The following is a 16227-nucleotide window of genomic DNA, read 5'->3' as shown; positions in this document are numbered from 1 at the left end:
ATTATACATTTCCTTGACAATAACTATGCTATTGGTATTTCTACTTACCTTGGTTATTATTTTTCCTGTGAACAATTTAACGTATTGAAAATAGCAGGATAGGAAAAAATGTACAAAATTGAATAATAAAGCTAATTAGAGTAGTGGTTAAGGATTAAAGACAGATATTTAAAAAGGGCATTATAGGTATTGGATCAACCATTTAAGATGAATTTCTGGAATAAATCAGCAGTTTAAAAATGTAAACAAACTTTATGCACAGTGGGAAGATTCATCCATTACCCCTAGGCATGACTTAAGAACAAATACAGCAAAAAAAACAACGTAACCCTGCACAAACAATGGTTTAACATATCCTAACACATATGACAAAGACACATACTATATTTTCAACAGCAGCACAGAAGAGGGATTGACATTTTCACTCTGGGATTTTATTATTAAATTTATCCATTACTGTTTTGGGAAGAGAAACATTATATTGAATGTATTAAATCAAGGTTAGTACATTTCGGCTATGTGTATTTATCTAATCTATCGATAGATAGATAGATATGTATATATATATATATATATATATATATATATATATTTTTTTTTTGTTTGTTTTTTTGTTTATTTATTTATTTATTTCTATGGTCATCAGATGCCATTGTTGAGGGAACCTCAAAAGTTTATATGTCTGTAGAGCTAATTGCCTGCTTCCCTGGTGGTCTAGTTTGTGAAAGAGTTAATGCTGACTTCCCTGGTGGTCTAGGGCAGTGGAGGGAGAGGAGTTTAGTGTTTTCTTCCTTTCTTACTGGTGGGGATACTATTTGTTTTTTATTGATGTCTAGAGGAGTGGAGGTGTTAATAGCTGGTGTCTAGTGGCGTAGCCATCTAAGGCTTCAGACTTGTCTTTGACATAAAACTGAATGTGAAGCATACACCTTCCATATACTGTATGTATTTTGTTATCAAGTAACATCGATATTGAAATTTATTTTGGTTCATTGTTATTAGATCATATTTATATGCGTCTCTATGCTAAATACAGAGTTAGTGTGGGAAGAACTGTGTATGGTCATTTATTCTAGTGATTGATATGGTTTCAAGTGTCAGGACACACACAAGTCTATTACACTTGGATACCACTCTAAAGAGGACTTGTCACTAGGTGAAAAGTGACCGTTTTTTGCACTTACTTTATTCTTGCTGTTCTCCTGAGCATTCTAATTTTTGTATTTTTGGTATTTTTTAAATCCTCCATAAGGGTCCAGAAATATTTGTCCTTTTTATTTAGTGCTAATTTTCATGGTCTTGACCAGGGTGGCGAGTGTCACAAGATAATAATGATGTGCAATAACAAATTGTATTGTGGTACCGTGTTAGCCAGAAAAATCGATGTGAATACTTTTCTGCCCAATGATGACATAAGTATTCTAGGAGTGATATCTTTATTGGCTAATATAAATAACAAATGGGTTGGTGTAGTGATCAAACATATTATTCAAAAACAACTATTACCAAAAATACCTTTATTTAGAAAATTTATTTAAAATTGTAGTAGACAAAACCCGTAGCCCTACAACAATGTGACCAAAAATTTAAAACCAAGTACTTAGGACTACCGTTACCATATCCTTTCTTAATGTACTTTTCTTATCTGTTAGGGGTGATACCACATCTGATATCTCATATCACCTCCCTACTTATTAGTTGTTTGTGCCCAAAACAATAGTCGGCCCTAATGCTCCCGGGACTACAACATATCCCATACCCTTAGGGGCATGCCGCTACAGAAATGTGCAAACAGACGATAGATGGTACAAAAAGAAGAAATGTGCAATAATGATAACAAATTGTCACGATACCACAGACCTCTTGCTTTATCTATGGTTTAAAGTACACACTAGCCTAATATTGTCAGATGATGATCGGACACCCGCGATATATGGAATAGGGGTTAATAGTGTGCTGTTGAGGTGCTATAATCTAGCCCTACCAATCCCTATAACCCCTGTCCCTACCTATCATGCGGAGGTTGGCACCCCTAAGTAATCACGCAAATGGCGCCCCCGGTCTCGTCGACTATCCCTTAGTAACCCTATTTTGCTTAACCTGACCCATATGCATACAATGGGATAATGGGTCTTAGAGAGGGGATAAGGGATAAGGTATGGGATAATAATATAGGGACCAAATATAACACCGGTAGGTATGGGGAGTATTTAGATACGAATACGGTCAAAGCACAGAAAAACGTTACTTAATGCCACACTGATACCATCATTCCATGTCATGTGCATCCATTAGCATACTCATATGCTTTGTGTTCGACCAACCGAACCACCTCCTATTGTTATACCCTACCCCGCACTTAAATGTACCACATAATGACTGATAATGTTATGCATTTATCTTATCTGGTGTCCAGACGATCATTTCGTGCCTCATGAGACTTATATAAATAACAAATGGGTTGGTGTAGTGATCAAACATATTATTCAAAAACAACTATTACCAAAAATACCTTTATTTAGAAAATTAGCGCCATTTGCGTGATTATTTAGGGGTGCCAACCTCCGCATGATAGGTAGGGACAGGGGTTATAGGGATTGGTAGGGCTAGATTATAGCACCTCAACAGCACACTATTAACCCCTATTCCATATATCGCGGGTGTCCGATCATCATCTGACAATATTAGGCTAGTGTGTACTTTAAACCATAGATAAAGCAAGAGGTCTGTGGTATCGTGACAATTTGTTATCATTATTGCACATTTCTTCTTTTTGTACCATCTATCGTCTGTTTGCACATTTCTGTAGCGGCATGCCCCTAAGGGTATGGGATATGTTGTAGTCCCGGGAGCATTAGGGCCGACTATTGTTTTGGGCACAAACAACTAATAAGTAGGGAGGTGATATGAGATATCAGATGTGGTATCACCCCTAACAGATAAGAAAAGTACATTAAGAAAGGATATGGTAACGGTAGTCCTAAGTACTTGGTTTTAAATTTTTGGTCACATTGTTGTAGGGCTACGGGTTTTGTCTACTACAATTTTAAATAAATTTTCTAAATAAAGGTATTTTTGGTAATAGTTGTTTTTGAATAATATATCTTTATTGGCTAACCAGAAAATCATATGTTTGCAAGCTTTCAGAGCACAGTGGCTCCTTCTTCAGGCAAGATTACAAATACACTATGTTCCAAATTATTATGCAAATTACATTTTTATCAGATTTTCCTAAATGGTCGGTGCAAATGACAGTCAGTCTAATAAAAGTCATCACCCGTTAGATTATACATCGAATTTTATGGAAGAAACCTCCCAATGATAACAGTATAATCTCCAAAATGAATAAAAACTCAAAATGCACTGTTCCAAATTATTATGCACAGTAGAATTTCTAAACATTTGATATGTTTTAAAGAACTGAAAATGCTCATTTGTGGAATTTGCAGCATTAGGAGGTCACATTCACTGAACAAAAAAGCTATTTAACGCCAAAACATCCCAACAGGCCAAGTTACATGTTAACATAGGACCCTTTTTTGATGTCACCTTCACAATTCTTGCATCCATTGAACTTGTGAGTTTTTGGAGAATTTCTGCTTGTATTTCTTTGCATGAAGTCGGAATAGCCTCCCAGAGCTGCTGTTTGGATGTGAACTGCCTCCCACCCTCATAGATCTTTTGCTTGATGATCCTCTAAAGGTTCTCTATAGGGTTGAGTTCAGGGGAAGATGGTGGCCACACCATGAGTTTATCTCCTTTTATGCCCATAGCAGCCAATGACTCAGAGGGATTCTTTGCAGCATGAGATGGTGCATTGTCAGCATGAAGATGATTTTGCTCCTGAAGGCACGTTTCTGCTTTTTAGACCATAGAAGAAAGTTGTCAGTCAGAAACTCTATATACTTTGCAGAGGTCATTTTCACACCTTCAGGAACCTTAAAGGGCCTTACCAGCTGTTTCCCATGATTCTGGCCATGACTCCTCCACCTCCTCGCTCCACCTCCAAACATGACTCCTCCACCTCCTCGCTGACTTTACAGCCTTGTTGGGACATGGTGGCCATCCACCAACCATCTACTACTCCATCCATCTGGACCATCCAGGGTTGCTCAACACTTATGAGTAAACAAGACTGTTTGGAAATTAGTCTTCATGTATGTGTGGGCCCAATACAACCATTTCTGCTTGTGAGCACTGTTTAAGGGTGGCCGAATAGTAGGTTTATGCACCACAGCAAGCCTTTGAAGGAGCCTACACCTTGAGGTTCGAGGGACTCCAGAGGCACCAGCAGCTTCAAATATCTGTTTGCTGCTTTGTAATGGCTTTTTAGCAGCTTCTCTCTTAATCTGATGAACTTGCCTGGCAGAAATCTTCCTCATTATGCCTTTATCAGCACAAACACATTTGTGCTCAGATACAACCACAAATCTCTTAACAGTACGATGATCACGCTTATGTTTTTGGAAAATATCTAATGTTTTCATCCCTTCACCAAGGCATTGCACTATTTGATGCTTTTCAGCAGCAGAGAGATCCTTTTTCTTTCCCATGTTACTTGAAAACTGTGACCTGCTTAATAATGTGGAACATCATTTTTAAGTAGTTTTCCTTTAATTACAATCACCTGCAAAAACCAATTATCACATGTGTTTAAGATTGATTTCAGTGATCCATTGAGCCCTGAGACACAATACCAACCACGAGTTTATTTGAAAAACAAAACAATTAAATCTTTATGACACTTAAATCCAATTTGCATAATAATTTGGAACACAGTGTAGATTAATAAGAAACAAGCACAACATTTAGATAATACTCCTAGAATACTTCTGTCATCACAGGATAATAATCAAACACTAAAGACATGGCTCCAGAGAATCCCCCTTGGTATAGACCAGAAAAATAGCACTAAGCAGATCTTCCTTATCTCTGGAACTGCATGATCGATTTAAAAAAAAAAAAAAAAACTTAAATAATTCCAAATAATCATGTTTAAATAAATAATGCATCAGTATAACAACTACAAATATTCTAAACAGGAGAAAACAAGAGTAAAAAGAAGCTAAATAAAATCACAGTTGTTTATTTAAATCAATTAAAACCAATATTCAAAAGGATATATAAGTGGTTCATATGTTTAGCACTGGTGAAATAGGGGTATGAAAGTGCTACACAGACAATTCTACGAAAGGGTTGGGATATATAAATACATTTGTCTAAACCATATATCCAAATGCCAATTGTCATGCACTAGATGGTGGCCCGATTCTAACGCATCGGGTATTCTAGAATATGTATGCGTAGTGTATAGCACAGCCCACGTAGTACATTGCGCAGCCCACGTACATTGCACAGCCAATGCAGTACATTGCGCAGCCCACGTTGTACATTGCACAGCCAACGCAGTACATTGCGCAGCCAACGCAGTTCATTGCGCAGCCCACGCAGTACATTGCGCAGCCCACGTAGTACATTGCGCAGCCCACATTGTACATTGCGCAGCCCACGTAGTACATTGCGCAGCCCACGTTGTACATTGCGCAGTCCACGTAGTATATTGCGCAGCCCACGTTGTATATAGCACAGCCCACGTTGTAAATTGCGCAGCCCACGTTGTATAGTCACGTAGTATATTGCCCAGCCCATGTAGTATATTGCCCAGCCATGTAGTATATAGCACAGCCCATGTAGTATATTGCCCAGCTCATGTAGTATATTGCCCAGCCACGTAGTATATTGCCCAGCCATGTAGTATATAGCACAGCCCATGTAGTATATTGCCCAGCCACATAGTATATTGTCCAGCCACGTAGTATATTGCCCACCCCACGTAGTATATAGCAATGTGGTCATCATATCCCTTTTAAAAAAAAGAAATAAAATAAAAAATAGTTATATACTCACCTTCCGGATCCAAGCGAAGCGGTTACTGACGCCGCTCGTGAGCTCCGGTCCCAAGAGTGCATTGCGGTCTCGTGAGATGATGACGTAGCGGTCTCGCGAGACCGCTATGTCATCATCTCGCGAGATCGCAGCATGGACCGGTTACCGGAGCGTCGCGAGCGGGAAAGGCCTGTTGTCGATCCGGGGGCCGACGGACGGTGAGTATATAACGATTTTTTATTTTTTAAATTATTTTTAACATTAGATCGTTTTACTATTCATGCCGCATAGGCAGCATGAATAGTAAACAGTTGGTCACACAGGGTTAATAGCAGCGGTAACGGAGTGCATTACACCACAGCATAACGCGGTCCGTTACCGCTGCCATTAACCCTGTGTGAGGGCAGACTGGAGGGGAGTACGGAGCGGGCACTGACTGCGGGGAGGAAGGAAAGGCCATTTTTCCACCGGACTGTGGCCGTCGCTGATTGGTCGTGGCTGTTTTGCCACGACCAATCAGCGACTTGGATTCCATGACAGACAGAGGCCGCGACCCAGGGCTGGCTCCAGGTTTTTGTGGGCCCCGGGCAAAAGAGTCTCAGTGTGCCCACATACCACGATTCATGATGTACAAATATGGAGGAGAAATATAGATATACTACACAGGGCCTAGCCTTCCCCCTCGTCCTTCACATAGGCAGATCTGCACACACAAAATACGCAGACATGCACACACACACAATACGCAGACATGTACACATACAATACATAAATATACACATACATACAGTAAGCAGACATGCACACACACAGTACGCAGACATGCACACACACAGTACGCAGACATGCACACACACACAGTACGCAGACATGCACACACACAGTACGCAGACATGCACACACACAGTACGCAGACAGGCACACACACAGTACGCAGACATGCACACACAGTACACAAACATGCACACACACAGTACGCAGACATGCACACACACAGTACGCAGACATGCACACACACAGTACGCAGACATGCACACACACAGTACGCAGACATGCACACACACAGTACACAAACATGCACACACACAGTACGCAGACATGCACACACACAGTACGCAGACATGCACAGCACACATACAGTAAAATACACAGATATACACATACAATACGCAGACATGCACACACACACAAAACGCAGATATGTACATACATGTATTTGATGACTAATACACAAAAATACATAAATATATACAGTCATACACACTGATATACACACAGATATACACATCATACATGCATACACAGACACAAGCCTCACTCACCTCCCCCTGGCTTGTCGCTCATCAGGCTGCTCTGGCATGTGGCTATGGAGGGCGCGCTGCTTGATGGCCGTCAGACATGGCCGCACACAGTGCACTCTGCAGCTGTGTCTGCTACTAAATGATGCGGTCGGGCCGGCACTGTGCCTTTAACTTTGCTTGTGTGTCTGCCCGGCCGCGTCATTACTACAGCTGCAGAGTGCACTGTGCGCGACCATGTTTGTTTAAGTGACGGCTGCGCTCAAGTAGTGCCAAAGCTGCTGGGGAAGCGGCCAGGTCTCCCTGGTGCCCCGGCCACCAGTGGGCCCCCCATTTGTTCAGGGCCCCGGCAGTTGCCCGGGTACACCGGGTGCTGATGCCGGCCCTGCCGCGACCAATGAATATCCGTGACAGACAGACAGAAGGACAGACAGACAGACGGAAGTGACCCTTAGACAATTATATAGTAGATATATTGTCTCACCAATGGCATACATGGCTTTGATTGCCAACACAGAAAGAACAAAGATAACAAATGTATATAGTGACAATTGTATAAGCTGTTATTTATAACTTCAAAGAAATAGCACAAACTTTATCATGAGTTAATACATACTTGCATCACCTTGTTTAACTGTCAGACAATATGATATATATGAATTCAGGTATATAGGGCAAGATAAACAAGTATGAAAGAATGTATACCCTTGAAAAGTGCCAGGAGCACCACATCACGGGAGTTTATCTTGCCCTGATTAACTGAATGCGCGATCGCATTGTGACATTACATTTTCTATGAAATTGGACCTATTTAGAATTAACCCCTTTACCACCAAAGATGGTTTGCACTTTAATGACCCGGCCAATTTTTACAATCCTGACCACTGTCACTATGAGGCAATAACTCTGGAACTCTTTAATGGATCCCGCTAATTCGGATTTTTTTTCATGACATATTGTTCATCATGACAATGGTGAAAATTCTTTAATATGACTTGCATGTAATTGTGAAAATTTTTCAATTTTCAAACTTTGAATTTTTATGCCCTTAAATCACAGAGATATTGCACACAAAATAGTTAATAAATAACATTTCCCACATGTCTACTTTACATTAGCACAATTTTGGAGCAAAATTCTTTTTTGCTAGGAAGTTATAAGGGTTAAAAGTTGACCAGCCATTTTTCCAACAAAATTTACAAAACCATTTTTTTCAGGGACACCTCACATTTTTAGTAACTTTGAGGGGCCTATATGATAGAAAATACACAAAAGTGACATCATTCTAAAAACTGCACCCCTCAAGGTGCTTAAAACCATATTCAAGAAGTTTATTAACCGTTTAGGAGCTTCACAGGAATTTTTTGACTGTGTAAAAAAATTAACATTTAACTTTTTCACAAAAAATATACTTCAGATCCAATTTTTTTTATTTTGACAAAGGTAACAGGAAAAATGGACACACAATTTGTTGTGCAATTTCTCCTGAGTATGTCGATACCCCATATGAGAGAGAAAACCACTGTTTGGGCGCACGGCAGAGCACAGAAGGGAAGGAGCGCCATTTGACTTCTTGAATGCAAAATTCTCTGGAATAATTGGCGGACGTCATGTCGCCTTTGGAGAGCCTCTGATGTGCCTAAACAGTGAAAATCCCCCACAAGGAGACACAATTTTGGAAACTAGACCCCTCTGAGAACTGATCTAGATGTGTGGTGAGCACATTGAACCCTCAGGTGCTTCACTGAAGTTTATAACGTTGTGCCGTGAAAATAAAGCAAAATCACATTTTCCCCACAAATATGTTTTTTGAGCCTCAAATATTGCATTTTCATAAGGGTAACAGGAGAAATTGCACCATAGAATTTGTTGTGCAGTTTCTCCTGAGTACGCTGATACCCAATATGACTACTGTTTGGGCACATGGCAAGGCTCGGAAGGGAAGGAGCGTCATTTGACTTTTTGAATTTAGAATTTCCTGGAATCATTAGTGGACATCATGTCCCATTTGGAGAGCACCTGGTGTGCCTAAACAGTAGAAACCCCCCACAAGTAACCCCATTTTGGAAACTAGACCCCACAAAGAATGTATTTAGATGTCTAGTGAGTACCTTGAACCCCAAGGTGCTTTTCAGAAGTTTGTAACATTGAGCTGTGAAAATTAAAAAAAAGTAAATTTTCCCCCCAACAATGTTATTTTGGCCCCAAATTTTGCATTTTCATAAGGCTAAGAGAAGAAATAGCACCATAAAATTTGTTGTACAATTTCTCCTGCGTACGCCAATATCCCATTTGTTGGGGTATACTACTTTTGAAGCACAGTGCAAAGCTCAGAAGGGAAGCGCCATATTGGAGTTCAGATTTTGCTGGAATGGTTTGAGGGTGCCATTCGCATTGGCAGAGCCCCTGAGGAGCCAGAACCACAGAAACCTTATATATGTTAACTCATTTTACAAACTACGCTCCCCAATGAATTCATCTAGGGGTGCAGTGATCATATTAACACCACATGTGCCTCACAGAGTTTTATACCATTGAGCGGGGAAGAAAGAATAAATTAAATTTTTACCACTAAAATGTTGTTTTAGCCCCATATTTTTAATACTTCTAAGAGCTATTAAGACTTTTTTTTTACAACAAACTGAGGCCATTTTTTCCTGAGTGCGCCAATACCCTACATATGCACAGCTCAGAAGGCAAGGAGCGCCAGCTTTTACTGTTATGGTTTGCAGGTGCCATGACCCACTGGGAGCGCCCTTGAGGTGCCAGAACCCCCCCATAAGTGACCCCTTTTTACAAACTATACCTCTCAATTAATTCATCTAGGGGTGCAGTGATCATTTTGACACCACAGGTTTCCAATATGGGGTCACTTGTGGAGGGTTTCTAGTGTTTAGATATATTAGGGGCTCTGCAAGAGTGACATGGTGTCAGTCATCCCTGCCAATTTTGCGCTCCAAAAGTCACATGTGCTCCTTCCCTTTCGTACTTTGCCCTGCACCCAAACAATATTTTTCCACCACATGTGAGGTATCTGTGAACTCAGGAGAAATTCCACAACAAATTTTGGGGTTCATTTTCTCCCATTATTTTTGTGAAAATGAAAACTTTGGGGCCAAAGTAATATTTTTGTGGGGAAAATTTAAAATGAAATATTTTCCTTCCAAAGTGCTTTAATTCCTGTGAAGCACCTAAAGGGTCGATAAACTTCTTGAATGTGGTTTTGAGTACTTTCAGAGGTGCAGTTTTTAATATGGTGTCACTTTTGGGTATTTTCTGTCTGATAGGCCCCTCCAAGTCACTTCAAATGTGTTGTCGTCCCTAAAAAAATAAGTTTTGTAAAATTTTGTTAAAAAAATGTTGATATACTGTTAACCGTTCTAACTTCCTTACATAAAAAATATGTTGAAAAACTTATGCTGATGTAAAGTAGACTTATGGTAAATGTTATTTATTAGCTGTTTGTGTGACAAAACTATCTGATTTAAGGGCATAAAATGCAACGTTTAACCCCTTCATGACCCCAGCTTTTTTCGGTTTTGAGTTTTTGTTTTTTCGCTCCCCTCCTTCCCAGAGCCATAACTTTTTTATTTTTCCATCAATATGGCCATGTGAGGGCTTATTTTTTGTGGGACAAATTGTACTTTTAAAGGACATCATTGGTTTTTGCATGTCATGTACTAAAAAACAGGAAAAAAATTCCAAGTGCGTTGAAATTGCAAAAAAAGTGCAATCCCACACTTATTTTTTGCTTGGCTTTTTGCTAGGTTCACTAAATGCTAAAACTGACCTGCCATTATGATTCTCTATTTCAGTACGAGTTCATAGACACCAAACATGTCTAGGTTATTTTTTATCTAAGTTGTAAAAAAAAATTCCAAACTTTGCTAAAAAAATTGCGCAATTTTCCGATACCCGTCTCCATTTTCCGTGGTCTGGGGTCAGGTGAGGGATTATTTTTTGCGTGCCAAGCTGATGTTTTTAATGATACCATTTTAGTGCAGATACCGATCTCTTGATTGCCTGTTATTGCATTTTAATGCAATGTTGCGGCGACAAAAAAAAGTAATTCTGGAGTTTCAAATTTTTTTCTCGCTATACCGTTTAGCGATCAGGTTAATCCTTTTTTTATTGATAGATCGGGGGATTTTGAACTCGTCGATACCAGATATGTGTATGTTTGATTTTTTATTGTTTTGTTTTGAATGGGGTGAAAGGGGGGTGATTTAAACTTTTATATTTTTTTTATTTTTTTCTTATTTTTTAAAACCTTTTTTTTTTTACTTTTGTCGTGCTTCAATAGCCTCCATGGGAGCCTAGAAGCTGGCGCAACTCGATCAGCTCTGCTACATAGGAGCGATGCATAGATCGCTCCTATGTAGCTGAATTACTGCATTGCTATGAGCGCCTCCCACAGGGTGGCGCTCAGAGCAATCCGGCATAAACAACCATAGAGGTCTTCAATAGACCTCTGGTTGTCATGCCGACGTATCACTGACCCCCGTCATGATCGTTCCATGTAATTGTTGTTGCCATTCCACATTATTAGATTTTTTTTAACTATAATCTAAAATCTAATTATTATATATTTGCAAAATAACTCAGCTGTTTGGATACAAAGTGCAAATTAATTACTAAATTGCTGTGAGCAGTTTATTTTAAAACTTTATTATAGCCAGTAACATATGGCAGGCATAGTCATTAAACTGTAATGTCATCATTGGATATAATAAAGTGTAGCTATACATTGACAGGGATTTCCCCAATAATATGAGCCTAACAAGTCCAAAACTCTCAGGAAGTTTTGATCATCTCTAGAGTATGATGTTTTTTTCATATGGAGGCCCAGCTATCTCCACACCACCTCAATAGAGTCATATCTACCATTTAGACCTCCATGCCTATTTTTCCTTCCAGAGTCTTGAAAACCTTCACACTAGACTTATTCTTTGAAATGCCTTGTATGTGTTTGCCAATCCAAACACATTCCTGTCCAGCTGGAGTTCTTGAAATGTAAGATTATTATGAGTTCATTATGAGTCCTATTACATGAATAACAGGAAATAAATGAAGATACCAAAATATTGGAATTTCCCTGAAAATATATAAATTATAAAATATCCTGTGGATATGTGAGAAAACCTATTTAATATTATCTGAACACTATGGAACTGACCGTGCATCATAGGACTATTTCTCCTTATTGCCACACAGTATCATTCTTAGCTAGCAAAACATTGGGAGGTCACATACATGTCCCACATATGTGTGCTATACACCATTGACATGGCTACGAAGCCAAATCTGGCCACTAACAGTCTTAACATGGGAGACTTATAACTCTATACATGGCTCCTGGCTTTAATGCTGTAATGAACTGCAATTGATACTAGATAAAGTGTTACTCTCTAAAGCAGGGAGTCACACCTTTCTTTGCATTGCAGGCTGCATTTTAAAAAAACTTAGATCCCAAGAAGAAAATGGAAGTAAGGAGCGAACTAATGCATATGGTAAAACAGCAGATTTTATTGACAAAGTAATTTAACAACACAGTAGAAATTAATGAGGAGAAGAGTCATGCATAGGGTTGAGCGACTTTCATTTTTTTAAGATCGAGTAGGGTTTTGGGAAACCCGATTTTGTCCAGAGTCGAGTCGAGTGCAGTCGGCCGATTATCGCTAAAAGTCGGGGATCGACCGAAACACGAAACCCAATGCAAGTCAATGGGGAAGCATAGTCGGCAGTGAGTGGAGGCCAGGAAAACACCTACAGTGCCCATTTTAATGCCAAAAACATCCATTCTTGTTTCTGAAGCTTGCCAATCTTAATTAACTGTATAATAATAGTTGGGCATAGGGAATTGGGGGAAAGTTGTGGGGGGAGTAGGGCTGGCTCAAGTTTTTCGTGGGCCCAGGAAATGCGGACTACGTCACGGCGGTGTTGCAGGGAAAGGTAAGTATTTAAAAGTTGCAAGTGCTGTGATCCTGAGCAAGCAGGGGGGGGCCCACTCGTTCGCATTGCCACTGGCACAGGGCCCCTCAAAGTACGGCGGTGTGTTTGCATGGCGGGGGCGCCTCCCACCAGCAGCGACACTTTTGCGTACTCTGAGGGGCCCTGTGCCAGTGACGTCGCCAACGAGTATGCCCCCCCACCTGATGAAGGAACCTGCACTTTCATCTGCACCTTCCTCTTTGTCCCTGTGTAAGGTGGTATAACATGCGGGAAGGGGAACCTTACTTTCAGCAGGGTCAGATTCTGGCTGTGTAGAGTACAAGGGGAATGTAGTGGTCTAGGTCAATGTACCAGCAGACTCATTTAGCAGTGGCTGGGCAATGGGCAGGATGAGGAGGAAACAGATATAGGGCCAAAGAATAAAGTAGGCTACATGCAGTTCAAAATTGGTAACAGGACTAAACAGGCGGCATTGCTTTGTTCAGTGGAGTAGCAAACCCAAGAGCAGCAGACACTGTTTCAAGGGCCTAACCACACTAGTAGGCCAAATGCAGTTTAATATCTGATAGTATAGGGCGAAAGCCAGAATGTGGAAGCTCAGCTTTGTTCAGTTGAGGACAACACCAGGGAGGGGCAGACACCTTTAGTAGGCCGGAAAAGCCTATTGCATTTTTTAAAATGGTAATTTGGAGCAGAAGGTTGAAGCTCAGCTTTATTTAGTTGAGGGCAACACCAGGGAGGGGCAGAAGCCGTTAGTAGGCCCTAACCACCATTTTTTTTTTTTAAAACCACTTAATGAGAGCCGGAAGGTTGAAGCTCAGCTTTATTTAGTTGAGGACAACACCAGGCAGGGGCACACAGACAGACACCTTTAGTAGGCCGGAAAAGCCTATTGCATTTTTTAAAATGGTAATTTGGAGCAGAAGGTTGAAGCTCAGCTTTATTTAGTTGAGGGCAACACCAGGGAGGGGCAGAAGCCGTTAGTAGGCCCTAACCACCATTTTTTTTTTTTAAAACCACTTAATGAGAGCCGGAAGGTTGAAGCTCAGCTTTATTTAGTTGAGGACAACACCAGGCAGGGGCACACAGACAGACACCTTTAGTAGGCCGGAAAAGCCTATTGCATTTTTTAAAATGGTAATTTGGAGCAGAAGGTTGAAGCTCAGCTTTATTTAGTTGAGGACAACACCAGGCAGGGGCACACAGACAGACACCTTTAGTAGGCCGGAAAAGCCTATTGCATTTTTTAAAATGGTAATTTGGAGCAGAAGGTTGAAGCTCAGCTTTATTTAGTTGAGGGCAACACCAGGGAGGGGCAGAAGCCGTTAGTAGGCCCTAACCACCATTTTTTTTTTTTAAAACCACTTAATGAGAGCCGGAAGGTTGAAGCTCAGCTTTATTTAGTTGAGGACAACACCAGGCAGGGGCACACAGACAGACACCTTTAGTAGGCCGGAAAAGCCTATTGCATTTTTTAAAATGGTAATTTGGAGCAGAAGGTTGAAGCTCAGCTTTATTTAGTTTAGGGCAACACCAGGGAGGGGCAGAAGCCGTTAGTAGGCCCTAACCACCCTTTTTTTTTTTTAAAACCACTTAATGAGAGCCGGAAGGTTGAAGCTCAGCTTTATTTAGTTGAGGACAACACCAGGCAGGGGCACACAGACAGACACCTTTAGTAGGCCGGAAAAGCCTATTGCATTTTTTAAAATGGTAATTTGGAGCAGAAGGTTGAAGCTCAGCTTTATTTAGTTGAGGGCAACACCAGGGAGGGGCAGAAGCCGTTAGTAGGCCCTAACCACCCTTTTTTTTTTTTAAAACCACTTAATGAGAGCCGGAAGGTTGAAGCTCAGCTTTATTTAGTTGAGGACAACACCAGGCAGGGGCACACAGACAGACACCTTTAGTAGGCCGGAAAAGCCTATTGCATTTTTTAAAATGGTAATTTGGAGCAGAAGGTTGAAGCTCAGCTTTATTTAGTTGAGGGCAACACCAGGCAGGGGCACACAGACAGACACCTTTAGTAGGCCGGAAAAGCCTATTGCATTTTTTAAAATGGTAATTTGGAGCAGAAGGTTGAAGCTCAGCTTTATTTAGTTGAGGGCAACACCAGGGAGGGGCAGAAGCCGTTAGTAGGCCCTAACCACCCTTTTTTTTTTTAAAAACCACTTAATGAGAGCCGGAAGGTTGAAGCTCAGCTTTATTTAGTTGAGGACAACACCAGGCAGGGGCACACAGACAGACACCTTTAGTAGGCCGGAAAAGCCTATTGCATTTTTTAAAATGGTAATTTGGAGCAGAAGGTTGAAGCTCAGCTTTATTTAGTTGAGGACAACACCAGGCAGGGGCACACAGACAGACACCTTTAGTAGGCCGGAAAAGCCTATTGCATTTTTTAAAATGGTAATTTGGAGCAGAAGGTTGAAGCTCAGCTTTATTTAGTTGAGGGCAACACCAGGGAGGGGCAGAAGCCGTTAGTAGGCCCTAACCACCATTTTTTTTTTTTAAAACCACTTCATGAGAGCCGGAAGGTTGAAGCTCAGCTTTATTTAGTTGAGGACAACACCAGGCAGGGGCACACAGACAGACACCTTTAGTAGGCCGGAAAAGCCTATTGCATTTTTTAAAATGGTAATTTGGAGCAGAAGGTTGAAGCTCAGCTTTATTTAGTTTAGGGCAACACCAGGGAGGGGCAGAAGCCGTTAGTAGGCCCTAACCACCCTTTTTTTTTTTTAAAACCACTTAATGAGAGCCGGAAGGTTGAAGCTCAGCTTTATTTAGTTGAGGACAACACCAGGCAGGGGCACACAGACAGACACCTTTAGTAGGCCGGAAAAGCCTATTGCATTTTTTAAAATGGTAATTTGGAGCAGAAGGTTGAAGCTCAGCTTTATTTAGTTGAGGGCAACACCAGGGAGGGGCAGAAGCCGTTAGTAGGCCCTAACCACCATTTTTTTTTTTTAAAACCACTTAATGAGAGCCGGAAGGTTGAAGCTCAGCTTTATTTAGTTGAGGACAACACCAGGCAGGGGCACACAGACAGACACCTTTAGTAGGCCGGAAAAGCCTATTGCATTTTTTAAAATGGTAATTT

The 16227-nt window shown here is 40.8% G+C and overlaps 1 protein-coding gene across 3 annotated transcripts in view; it reads left to right on the top strand.

The window, feature by feature from the left end:
• Positions 1-359: 359 nt before the first annotated feature.
• Positions 360-16227, top strand: part of LOC143781839 (ATP-dependent translocase ABCB1-like) — a 576903-nt gene continuing 561035 nt past the window's right edge. For 2 of the 3 annotated variants that reach the window (XM_077268724.1, XM_077268723.1), the window contains exon 1: positions 360-500. The gene's annotated coding sequence lies outside the window, so the exon portion shown is untranslated. The remainder of the gene's footprint in view (positions 501-16227) is intronic. The other variant, XM_077268725.1, reaches the window with a different exon arrangement.

This window comes from Ranitomeya variabilis, chromosome 6 (assembly GCF_051348905.1).
Source record: "Ranitomeya variabilis isolate aRanVar5 chromosome 6, aRanVar5.hap1, whole genome shotgun sequence".
NCBI lineage: Eukaryota > Metazoa > Chordata > Amphibia > Anura > Dendrobatidae > Ranitomeya > Ranitomeya variabilis.
Note: the sequence above shows the minus strand (reverse complement) of the source record. Positions and strands in the feature narration are given on the sequence as shown.